The 12500-nt window shown below is 61.8% G+C and overlaps 1 non-coding gene across 1 annotated transcript; it reads right to left on the reverse strand.

The window, feature by feature from the left end:
- Nucleotides 1-1455: 1455 nt before the first annotated feature.
- Nucleotides 1456-3270, reverse strand: LOC142793036 (small subunit ribosomal RNA). The gene has a single exon (XR_012891394.1). It is a non-coding gene; the product is annotated as a small subunit ribosomal RNA (ribosomal RNA).
- Nucleotides 3271-12500: the final 9230 nt, after the last annotated feature.

Here is a 12500-nt window from a genome sequence, read left to right on the forward strand (position 1 = left end):
GTTGTGTGCTCGCTCTCATTGGCCCGCCTAACCAGAAAATGCCTGCGGTACACCCATTTGGATAAGAGTGCACGCAGATGCGGGCCTCGACGGCTACACATTTCCTCGGGCGGCCGCCTCCCGGCCTCCGTGGAGCGCGGGATGCACGGTCCCATCGACAAGCCTCTCCCGTTTTTACCGTGGCGTCGCGGTTCACCACGGCAGGCGGGTCGGTCTCCTCCGCATAAAAAGGGGGACCCCCGCTTTTTGTTCCACGAAATCGCACAAGCTTTTTTCGCATCCACGGTTTGCCACCGCACACCAAAATGCCGATCCGGCTGCCTACTTTAGCCAACAGGTGGAGCCAGGCGCGCCGTACTTGCGCGGCACTTCCCACGTCCACCGAAGTCGGTGCCAAGGACCACTTTCGGCGCCGGAGCCGCGTACGAGCCTACTCGAGGCGGAAGAACGAAGCCAGCAAGGGCCTGGCCGCAAGTGCGTTCAATTGTCGGGACGTCCAAGTCCCTCGTTCTTCCGTGCTTCCTCTTTCGGCAAGTCGTTGCGGCACCTTCCCAAAGCGCGCAGACCCGCTAATCGCGACGAGCGCGACGTGGCCGTGCCGCCTTTCCCTCGGCAGCAAGCAAAACGCCTGGCAACGTCGACGCTCCCCTAACCGCGATCTCGCACCGTGTTTCGTGTGGCGAATTCAAAAGCCGGCCGGCGCTGCTGCAACCATTACGGTCGGTACGCATACGCCGCGGAGGGCGGGACGGTCATCGGAGCGTGCGGTTCCTCCATCGAGTACTGCGCACCTCGGCCGTCGCATCGCCGTGCCATGACCGGCCGCGCGTCAACGCGAACCGGTGCCAGCGAGATCCCTCGCCTGCAAGAACCGACCGGCAGCCTCCGTCACCCGAGGACGCGGAGGCGCTTGCCGCGGACGGCGGGACGGTATGCACTGGTGCACAGCGGACCCGTCACATCGCCAGTTCCTTGACCGACCGCCGACGCTTGTGCCGTTCCTCTCGTACTTGGCAGTCGCCGCGCGATTGTCGGGTCTCGTTCTTGCACGCTCGAACGGTCGGGAGGGCACTCGGCTGGCGTTTCGGGAACGCGCAGCCTCGCCTTCTACCGACGTAACCACGACTCGCCGTTCGCGCTCCGCCGCTCCTGTTTACAGTACTAGGCGGTCCCGCAGCGGTCGGGTCGCGCATTTCGAGCGCTTCGAGCCACGGTGCAGTGGCGGGTCGAAAGCCGACCTATGAGTGCGTTGCGCCGTTTGTACCCGCGTCCGCCACCTGGCCGACCGTCCAAGGTCGCGGTGTTGGCGTCCGCTGGGCGCAACAATTTGTCACGGGGTGCCGCTCCACATTCAGGCAGCCCCGTGGGGAAAAGCCGACCCCGCGTCCAAACGGGGTCAGCGGCAGAAAGTGTCGGGCGCAGACGCAGCTGAGGCGCTCACCCTTCACAATCCGTTAATGATCCTTCCGCAGGTTCACCTACGGAAACCTTGTTACGACTTTTACTTCCTCTAAATGATCAAGTTTGGTCATCTTTCCAACAGACCGGCGCAACCGAAAGGCCGCGCCGGACATCGGTCCGAAGACCTCACTAAATCATTCAATCGGTAGTAGCGACGGGCGGTGTGTACAAAGGGCAGGGACGTAATCAACGCGAGCTTATGACTCGCGCTTACTGGGAATTCCTCGTTCAAGGGGAACAATTGCAAGCCCCTATCCCAATCACGAAAGAAGTTCCACGGGTTACCCAGTCTTTTCAGACAGGGATAAAGACACGCTGCTTCCTTCAGTGTAGCGCGCGTGCGGCCCCGGACATCTAAGGGCATCACAGACCTGTTATTGCTCTGTTTCGTGCGGCTAGGAGCCGCTTGTCCCTCTAAGAAGGTTGTAAGGTGCTGGGAACCCCGCACCTATTTAATAGGCTAGAGTCTCGTTCGTTATCGGAATTAACCAGACAAATCGCTCCACCAACTAAGAACGGCCATGCACCACCATCCACCGAATCAAGAAAGAGCTCTCAATCTGTCAATCCTCCCAGTGTCCGGGCCGGGTAAGTTTTCCCGTGTTGAGTCAAATTAAGCCGCAGGCTCCACTCCTGGTGGTGCCCTTCCGTCAATTCCTTTAAGTTTCAGCTTTGCAACCATACTTCCCCCGGAACCCAAATACTTTGGTTTCCCGGAAGCTGCCCGCCGAGTCATTTGAGTAACTCAGGCGGATCGCTGGTTGGCATCGTTTATGGTCAGAACTAGGGCGGTATCTGATCGCCTTCGAACCTCTGACTTTCGTTCTTGATCAATGAAAACATTCTTGGCAAATGCTTTCGCAGTAGTTCGTCTTGCGACGGTCCAAGAATTTCACCTCTAGCGCCGCAATACGAATGCCCCCGTCCGTCCCTCTTAATCATTACCTCGTATTCCAAAAACCAACAGAACAGAAACGAGGTCTTGTTCTATTATTCCATGCAAGTTTATTCAGGCGACTCGCCTGCGTTGAGCACTCTAATTTTTTCAAAGTAAAAGCACCGGCCATCTCGAGGCACACAATGAAGTGCACCAAGAAAGAACCGGCATGATGTTCAGTCCGAGCCGTCGCATCGGGTAGATGCACTACTCGTCTGGAACTGAGATCCAACTACGAGCTTTTTAACCGCAGCAGCTTTAGTATACGCTATTGGAGCTGGAATTACCGCGGCTGCTGGCACCAGACTTGCCCTCCAATTGATCCTCGTTAAAGGATTTAGAGTGTACTCATTTCAATTACGGGGCCTCAAAAGAGTCCCGTATTGTTATTTTTCGTCACTACCTCCCCGTGCCGGGAGTGGGTAATTTGCGCGCCTGCTGCCTTCCTTGGATGTGGTAGCCGTTTCTCAGGCTCCCTCTCCGGAATCGAACCCTGATTCTCCGTTACCCGTAACAACCATGGTAAGCAAGTAACCTACCATCGAAAGTTGATAAGGCAGACACTTGAAAGAAACGTCGCCGGCTCGTGGCCATGCGATCAGCACAAAGTTATCCAGAGTCACCACACAATACGGGCCGAAACCCGATCGATCTTGGTCTAATAAAAGCACCCGTTACCCAAAGGGCTCCAGGCTCACTGCATGTATTAGCTCTAGAATTGCCACAGTTATCCAAGTAGGAAGAAACGATCTAAGGAACCATAACTGATTTAATGAGCCATTCGCGGTTTCGCCTTATTTCGGCATGTACTTAGACATGCATGGCTTAATCTTTGAGACAAGCATATGATTACTGGCAGGATCAACCAGGTAATCGTTCGACTGCGCGTCCGTCCTCGCCTTCGGCGGGCCGGACGCAGTCTGTGTGCGGCGGAGGCCACCTTCAGGCGCCCCAACACGCTTATTTTGCACTCCGAGATGACGGCGTTCGAGCTCGCTACGGCACAACCTTCCCGAAAGACGAGTGGGAGCCGTGCGGCAAGAAGCACGTTCATGCTCGCTCTTTTTCGTTGCATCGACTCGGTCGCGCCGTGCGGGTTGCCCAAGCCCGCTGCACTGTCGGTGGACCGGCCGGAACTAGCAACGGAGCCGAGACTGCAAAGCCGCCAGACGACGGGTCACGCCCGCGTCTTCGGCGCTTTCGCATCTGAATCGCCCGAGGACGACACGGAACACACCTCGATATCGTGGTAAAACGGCACCGTCCGACAACCAGCCCCTAACGCATCAAGCGGATGAGGCTGCAGACGACTGCCGTGGATTCCCCTGGAGCAGACCCGAGGACACGCTTGACGAGGCCGAAGCCCGCCGCATATCAGACACCCGGTCGCTTTCGCGTACGCCGCTCACGAGAACCCCCACATAATAGCAGCGATAAGTACCCAGACCTCCTTGGGCACTAATACGAGCGTACTCGAGAAAATTTCACCGCGGGTGTGCCCCGAAACGTGTGGCACGTTGAGCGTGCCACAAGTCTACGTCGCTCTCAAACCCGCCGAGGTCGTAGAATTTGCGACCCTACTCACGAAATTCCCACCGAGGATACGGCCGCAAACGTACCGCACCTTGGGTAGGCCACGAGTTTGTGCAACACTACGCTGACGGCACAGCACCGAGGTCGTGCGCGCACGCACGGGAAAATTCCGCCGCGGTTTCTGCCGAAAACGTGAGGCACCACGACTCTCCGCAAGTTCGCGTCGACTGCGAAAGACCGAAGTCGTGAACGACGTGTCCGCTACTCGCCGCCGACACGCTGGACACCAAACGTACAACGACTCGACGGCGTAGTAGAGGCCCACGACGCGGTTTTCCTTAACGACGTCTCGGCGTGGCACCGACAGGTTAGAACGGCCGACCAACGTTCCCTGTCCGCCGTTCGGCTCAGTCGAAGGGCTCGGCGACTTCGGCAACGCTGCGAAGCCGCACGGTGACGCACGCCATGTCCCCATTTTTTTTTTTTTTCTTTCTGCGTCTGCCGGGGTGCCCCTATAATAGCAGCGATAAGCACCCAGACCGCCGTGGGTCGCTCGCCCCGGCTGACGTGGTTTTTCGTACTCCTGCGGCGGTCGCCGTCAAGCACGTCCAAATACGCTACTTTCGTGGGCGCATTCACGCTCTTTCGCTTCGCCGGAGTGCCAGCACTCACTCTGCCAAAAACGGCGAACATCCGAGCGGCGGTTCCCACTTTTGCGTCGGCGTCGCAAACCCCGCCCCGGCAGACGAGGTTTGCCGTACTCGTGCGACGGTGGCCGGCGGGCACGTCGAAAGACGCCGATATCGTGCGCGAATTGGCGCACCTTGGCTTCACCGGAGTGCCGCCACTGACTCCTCCAAAAACGGCGAAGATCCGAGCGGCGCTTCCCACTTTCGCATCGGCGTCCCGAACTCCGCCCCGGCTGACGCGGTTTACCGTACTCGTGCGACGGTCGCCGGCGAGCACGTGGAAAGACGCCGATATCGTGCCCGAATCGGCTCCGTTCGGCTTCGCCGGAGTGCCAGCACTGGCTCGGCGAAAGACGACGAACATCCGAGCGACGGTTCTCACTATTGCGTACGCGTCGCAAACCCCGCCCCGGCAGACGCACTTTGCCGTACTCGTGCGACGGTCGCCGGCGAGCACGTAGAAAGACGCCGATATCGTGCCGGAATCGGCCCCGTTTGGCTTCGCCGGAGTGCCAGCACTCACTCGGCCACAAACGGCGAACATCCGAGCGGCGGTTCCCACTTAGCCGTCGGCGTCCCGAACTCCGCCCCGGCAGACGCGGTTGCCGAGCTCGTGCGACTAGCGACCGCGAAGCCGTCTCGCGACGCCGCTTTCGTGCGCGGCTCCCACTGCGACCTGGGTCACCCGAGGTCGACGAGCAAGAAAGAATGTCGAAAAAAAATTTTTTTTTTTTTTGCGTCTGCCGGGGTGCCCCTATAATAGCAGCGATAAGCACCCAGACCGCCATGGGTCGCTCGCCCCGGCTGACGTGGTTTTTCGTTTTCCTGCGGTGGTCGTCGTCAAGCACGTCCAAACACGCCACTTTCGTGGGCGCATTCGCGCTCTTTCGCTTCGCCGGAGTGCCAGCACTCACTCTGCCAAAAACGGCGAACATCCTAGTGGCGGTTCCCACTTTTGCGTCGGCGTCGCCAACCCCGCCCCGGCATACGCGGTTTGCCGTACTCGTGCGGCGGTGGCCGGCGGGCACGTCGAAAGACACCGATATCGTGCGCGAGTCGATGCTTCTTGGTCTCGCAGGAGGGCCGCCACTCACTCCTGCAAAAACGGCGAAGATCCGAGCGGCGCTTCCCACTTTTTCGTCGGCATCGCAAACCTCGCCCCGGCAGACGCGCTTTGCCGTACTCGTGCGACGGTCGCCGGCGAGCACGTCGAAATACGCCGATATCGTGCCCGAATCGGCCCCGTTTCGCTTCGCCGGAGTGCCAGCACTCACTCGGCCAAAAACGGCGAACATCCGAGCAGCGGTACCCACTTAGCCGTCGGCATCCCGAACTCCGCGCCGGCTGACGCGGTTGCCGAGCTCGTGCGACTAGCGACCGCGAACGCGTCTCGCGACGCCGCTTTCGTGCGCGGCTCCCATTGCGACCTGGGTTACCCGAGCTCGACCAGCAAAAAAGAAGGTCGAAAAAAAATTTTTTTTTTCTGCGTCTGCCGGGGTGCCCCTATAATAGCAGCGATAAGCACCCAGACCGCCGTGGGTCGCTCGCCCCGGCTGACGTGGTTTTTCGTACTCCTGCAGCGGTCGCCGTCAAGCACGTCCAAATACGCCACTTTCGTGGGCGCTTTCGCGCTCTTTCGCGTCGCCGGTGTGCCAGCACTCACTCTGCCAAAAACGGCGAACATCCTAGTGGCGGTTCCCACTTTTGCGTCGGCGTCGCCAACCCCGCCCCGGCATACGCGGTTTGCCGTACTCGTGCGGCGGTGGCCGGCGGGCACGTCGAAAGACACCGATATCGTGCGCGAGTCGATGCTTCTTGGTCTCGCAGGAGGGCCGCCACTCACTCCTGCAAAAACGGCGAAGATCCGAGCGGCGCTTCCCACTTTTTCGTCGGCATCGCAAACCTCGCCCCGGCAGACGCGCTTTGCCGTACTCGTGCGACGGTCGCCGGCGAGCACGTCGAAATACGCCGATATCGTGCCCGAATCGGCCCCGTTTCGCTTCGCCGGAGTGCCAGCACTCACTCGGCCAAAAACGGCGAACATCCGAGCAGCGGTACCCACTTAGCCGTCGGCATCCCGAACTCCGCGCCGGCTGACGCGGTTGCCGAGCTCGTGCGACTAGCGACCGCGAACGCGTCTCGCGACGCCGCTTTCGTGCGCGGCTCCCATTGCGACCTGGGTTACCCGAGCTCGACCAGCAAAAAAGAAGGTCGAAAAAAAATTTTTTTTTTCTGCGTCTGCCGGGGTGCCCCTATAATAGCAGCGATAAGCACCCAGACCGCCGTGGGTCGCTCGCCCCGGCTGACGTGGTTTTTCGTACTCCTGCAGCGGTCGCCGTCAAGCACGTCCAAATACGCCACTTTCGTGGGCGCTTTCGCGCTCTTTCGCGTCGCCGGTGTGCCAGCACTCACTCTGCCAAAAACGGCCAACATCCGAGCGGCGGTTCCCACTTTTGCGTCGGCGTCGTAAACCCCGCCCCGGCAGACGCGGTTTGCCCTACTCGTTCGACGGTCGCCGGCGAGCGCGTCGAAAGACGCCGATATCGTGCGCTAATTGGCGCTCCTTGGCTTCTCCGGAGTGCCGCCACTCACTCCTCCAAAAACGGCGAAGATCCGAGCGGCGTTCTCCACTTTCGCATCGGCGTCCCGAACTCCGCCCGGGCTGACGCGGTTTACCGTACTCGTGCGACGGTCGCCGCCGGGCACGTCGAAAGACGCCGATATCGTGCCGTAATCGGCCCCGTTTGGCTTCGCCCGAGTGCCAGCACTCACTCGGCCAAAAACGGCGAACATCCGAGCAGCGTTTCCCACTTTCGCATCGGCGTCCCGAAGCCCGCCCCGGCAGACGCGGTTTGCCCTACTCGAGCGACGGTCGCCGGCGATCACGTCGAAAGGCGCCGAATTCGTGCACGAATCGATGCTTCTTGGTCTCGCAGGAGGGCCGCCACTCACTCCTGCAAAAACGGCGAAGATCCGAGTTGCGCTTCCCACTTTTTCGTCGGCGTCCCGAACTACGCCCCGGCTGACGCGGTTTACCGTACTCGTGCGACGGTCGCCGGCGGGCACTTCAAAATACGCCGATTTCGTGGGCGCATTCACGCTGTTTCGCTTCCCCGGAGTGCCAACACTCACTCTGCCGAAAGCGGCGATCATCCGAGCGGCGGTTCCCACTTTTGCGTCGGCTTCGCAAACGGCGCCCCGGCAGACGCGCTCGTGCGACGTACTCGTGCGACGGTCGCCGGCGAGCACGTCGAAAGACGCCGATATCGTGCTCGAATCGACCCCGTTTCGCTTCGCCGGAGTGCTGCCAGTCACGGCGCAGAAAACGGCGAACAAGTGTTTTTTTTTTTTTTCCTAGAATTTGTGTTATAGAAGGCACATTTGATATCGGACGATAATTTTCAACTTTATCACGCGCACCGATTTTCGTGTAGAGGTTTGCAAGTTTATGGGAATTTCTCCACTTGGAATAATGCGATTTAGTAGTACTACGAGAACTTCATGGATGTACTCAAGGGTACGGGGCAAGTCAGTTACGTCAACACCTGCAGATTTTTTACACTTCAAACTGAAAATTGTTGGTTGTGAGTCCTCGTGTGATATTAAAGGCCGATTCGCTAACACATAGAACAAAGAAAGAAAGGAAGAAAAAACGCCCGCGCTCGCTCAAGAAACCTGGGTTCGCAACAAGTGGCAACAACAAGCAACCGAGCGAGTGCGCCAAAACCCGTGGCGGCCGAACAAACGCGAAGTCCCAACCGCGTCAGCCGGGGCGGCACGGGACAGGAAAAATCACTTCAGCCGGGGCGGCGGGGCACCGAATAAACCTCGTCACCTCGTCGCAGGATAAAAGAGGAAACGAAAAGTCTAAACAGCGTCTGCTGGAGCGAATGCGTAATAAAACAACAACAACAACAAAAAAAAACACCCGCGCTCAAGAAGTCTGCAATCCTCACAAAAGGCGACTGTGACCGAGCAGCGTCAGCCGGGGCCGTGCGGAAACGGAAAAACCGCGACTACCGGGGCGTCGAGGCACCGAAAAATCCACTTCAGCCGCGGCGAAAAAAAAAACAAAAAGAAAGACGGAGGGGGGGGGGGAACCACGTCTGCCGGGGCGAAGGAAAAAAAAAAACGCGTCTGCCGGGGCGAGCCCGGGTGCGGCACCACCGGGAAAACTGTGGCAAACAGACATGGCGATCGAGTGAGTGGGCCGCCAGCCAGGCTCAGCCAAAAAGTGCAAAGTCCGAACTGCGTCAGCCGGGGCGGCAAAAACCGCGTCAGCCGGGGCGGCGCAAAAAACCGCGTCTGCCGGGGCGGCACGAAACCGCGTCAGCCGGGGCGGGGCGAAAACTGCGTCAGCCGGGGCGAAAAGAAAAAAAAAAAACGCGTCTGCCGGGGCAAGCCCGGGTGCGGCACCACCGGGAAAACTGTGGCAAACAGACATGGCGATCGAGTGAGTGGGCCGCCAGCCAGGCACAGCCGAAAAGTGCAAAGTCCGAACCGTGTCAGCCGGGGCGACGCAAAAACCGCGTCAGCCGGGGCGGCGCGAAAACCGCGTCAGCCGGGGCGGCACGAAACCGCGTCAGCCGGGGCGGCGCGAAAACTGCGTCAGCCGGGGCGGCGCGAAAACCTCGTCAGCCGGGGCGAGCGAAAAGGGGGGGGGGGGAACCACGTCTGCCGGGGCGAAAGAAAAAAAAAACGCGTCTGCCGGGGCGAGCCCGGGTGCGGCACCACCGGGAAGACTGTGGCAAACAGACATGGCGATCGAGTGAGTGGGCCGCCAGCCAGGCTCAGCCCAAAAAGTGCCAAGTCCGAACTGCGTCAGCCGGGGCGGCAAAAACCGCGTCAGCCGGGGCGGCGCGAAAACCGCGTCTGCCGGGGCGGCGCGAAAACTGCGTCAGCCGGGGCGAGCCCGGGTGCGGCACCACCGGGAAAACTGTGGCTAACAGACATGGCGATCGAGTGAGTGGGCCACCAGCCAGGCTCAGCCAAAAAGTGCCAAGTCCGAACTGCGTCAGCCGGGGCGGCAAAAACCGCGTCAGCCGGGGCGGCGCAAAAAAACCGCGTCTGCCGGGGCGGCACGAAACCGCGTCAGCCGGGGCGGCGCGAAAACTGCGTCAGCCGGGGCGAAAGAAAAAAAAAAACGCGTCTGCCGGGGCGAGCCCGGGTGCGGCACCACCGGGAAAACTGTGGCAAACAGACATGGCGATCGAGTGAGTGGGCCGCCAGCCAGGCACAGCCGAAAAGTGCTAAGTCCGAACTGCGTCTGCCGGGGCGGCACGAAACCGCGTCAGCCGGGGCGGCGCGAAAACCGCGTCTGCCGGGGCGGCACGAAACCGCGTCAGCCGGGGCGGCGCGAAAACTGCGTCAGCCGGGGCGAGCCTGGGTGCGGCACCACCGGGAAAACTGTGGCAAACAGACATGGCGATCGAGTGAGTGGGCCGCCAGCCAGGCACAGCCGAAAAGTGCTAAGTCCGAACTGCGTCTGCCGGGGCGGCACGAAACCGCGTCAGCCGGGGCGGCGCGAAAACCGCGTCTGCCGGGGCGGCACGAAACCGCGTCAGCCGGGGCGGCGCGAAAACTGCGTCAGCCGGGGCGAGCCCGGGTGCGGCACCACCGGGAAAACTGTGGCAAACAGACATGGCGATCGAGTGAGTGGGCCGCCAGCCAGGCACAGCCGAAAAGTGCTAAGTCCGAACTGCGTCAGCCGGGGCGGCAAAAACCGCGTCAGCCGGGGCGGCGCAAAAAACCGCGTCTGCCGGGGCGGCACGAAACCGCGTCAGCCGGGGCGGCGCGAAAACTGCGTCAGCCGGGGCGAAAGAAAAAAAAAAACGCGTCTGCCGGGGCGAGCCCGGGTGCGGCACCACCGGGAAAACTGTGGCAAACAGACATGGCGATCGAGTGAGTGGGCCGCCAGCCAGGCACAGCCGAAAAGTGCTAAGTCCGAACTGCGTCTGCCGGGGCGGCACGAAACCGCGTCAGCCGGGGCGGCGCGAAAACCGCGTCTGCCGGGGCGGCACGAAACCGCGTCAGCCGGGGCGGCGCGAAAACTGCGTCAGCCGGGGCGAGCCCGGGTGCGGCACCACCGGGAAAACTGTGGCAAACAGACATGGCGATCGAGTGAGTGGGCCGCCAGCCAGGCACAGCCGAAAAGTGCTAAGTCCGAACTGCGTCTGCCGGGGCGGCACGAAACCGCGTCAGCCGGGGCGGCGCGAAAACCGCGTCTGCCGGGGCGGCGCGAAAACTGCGTCAGCCGGGGCGAGCCCGGGTGCGGCACCACCGGGAAAACTGTGGCAAACAGACATGGCGATCGAGTGAGTGGGCCGCCAGCCAGGCACAGCCGAAAAGTGCAAAGTCCGAACCGTGTCAGCCGGGGCGACGCAAAAACCGCGTCAGCCGGGGCGGCGCGAAAACCGCGTCAGCCGGGGCGGCACGAAACCGCGTCAGCCGGGGCGGCGCGAAAACTGCGTCAGCCGGGGCGGCGCGAAAACCTCGTCAGCCGGGGCGAGCGAAAAGGGGGGGGGGGGAACCACGTCTGCCGGGGCGAAAGAAAAAAAAAACGCGTCTGCCGGGGCGAGCCCGGGTGCGGCACCACCGGGAAGACTGTGGCAAACAGACATGGCGATCGAGTGAGTGGGCCGCCAGCCAGGCTCAGCCCAAAAAGTGCCAAGTCCGAACTGCGTCAGCCGGGGCGGCAAAAACCGCGTCAGCCGGGGCGGCGCGAAAACCGCGTCTGCCGGGGCGGCGCGAAAACTGCGTCAGCCGGGGCGAGCCCGGGTGCGGCACCACCGGGAAAACTGTGGCTAACAGACATGGCGATCGAGTGAGTGGGCCACCAGCCAGGCTCAGCCAAAAAGTGCCAAGTCCGAACTGCGTCAGCCGGGGCGGCAAAAACCGCGTCAGCCGGGGCGGCGCAAAAAAACCGCGTCTGCCGGGGCGGCACGAAACCGCGTCAGCCGGGGCGGCGCGAAAACTGCGTCAGCCGGGGCGAAAGAAAAAAAAAAACGCGTCTGCCGGGGCGAGCCCGGGTGCGGCACCACCGGGAAAACTGTGGCAAACAGACATGGCGATCGAGTGAGTGGGCCGCCAGCCAGGCACAGCCGAAAAGTGCTAAGTCCGAACTGCGTCTGCCGGGGCGGCACGAAACCGCGTCAGCCGGGGCGGCGCGAAAACCGCGTCTGCCGGGGCGGCACGAAACCGCGTCAGCCGGGGCGGCGCGAAAACTGCGTCAGCCGGGGCGAGCCCGGGTGCGGCACCACCGGGAAAACTGTGGCAAACAGACATGGCGATCGAGTGAGTGGGCCGCCAGCCAGGCACAGCCGAAAAGTGCTAAGTCCGAACTGCGTCTGCCGGGGCGGCACGAAACCGCGTCAGCCGGGGCGGCGCGAAAACCGCGTCTGCCGGGGCGGCACGAAACCGCGTCAGCCGGGGCGGCGCGAAAACTGCGTCAGCCGGGGCGAGCCCGGGTGCGGCACCACCGGGAAAACTGTGGCAAACAGACATGGCGATCGAGTGAGTGGGCCGCCAGCCAGGCACAGCCGAAAAGTGCTAAGTCCGAACTGCGTCAGCCGGGGCGGCAAAAACCGCGTCAGCCGGGGCGGCGCAAAAAACCGCGTCTGCCGGGGCGGCACGAAACCGCGTCAGCCGGGGCGGCGCGAAAACTGCGTCAGCCGGGGCGAAAGAAAAAAAAAAACGCGTCTGCCGGGGCGAGCCCGGGTGCGGCACCACCGGGAAAACTGTGGCAAACAGACATGGCGATCGAGTGAGTGGGCCGCCAGCCAGGCACAGCCGAAAAGTGCTAAGTCCGAACTGCGTCTGCCGGGGCGGCACGAAACCGCGTCAGCCGGGGCGGCGCGAAAACCGCGTCTGCCGGGGCGGCA

The sequence above is a fragment of the Rhipicephalus microplus genome, unplaced genomic scaffold (genome assembly GCF_043290135.1).
Source record: "Rhipicephalus microplus isolate Deutch F79 unplaced genomic scaffold, USDA_Rmic scaffold_270, whole genome shotgun sequence".
NCBI lineage: Eukaryota > Metazoa > Arthropoda > Arachnida > Ixodida > Ixodidae > Rhipicephalus > Rhipicephalus microplus.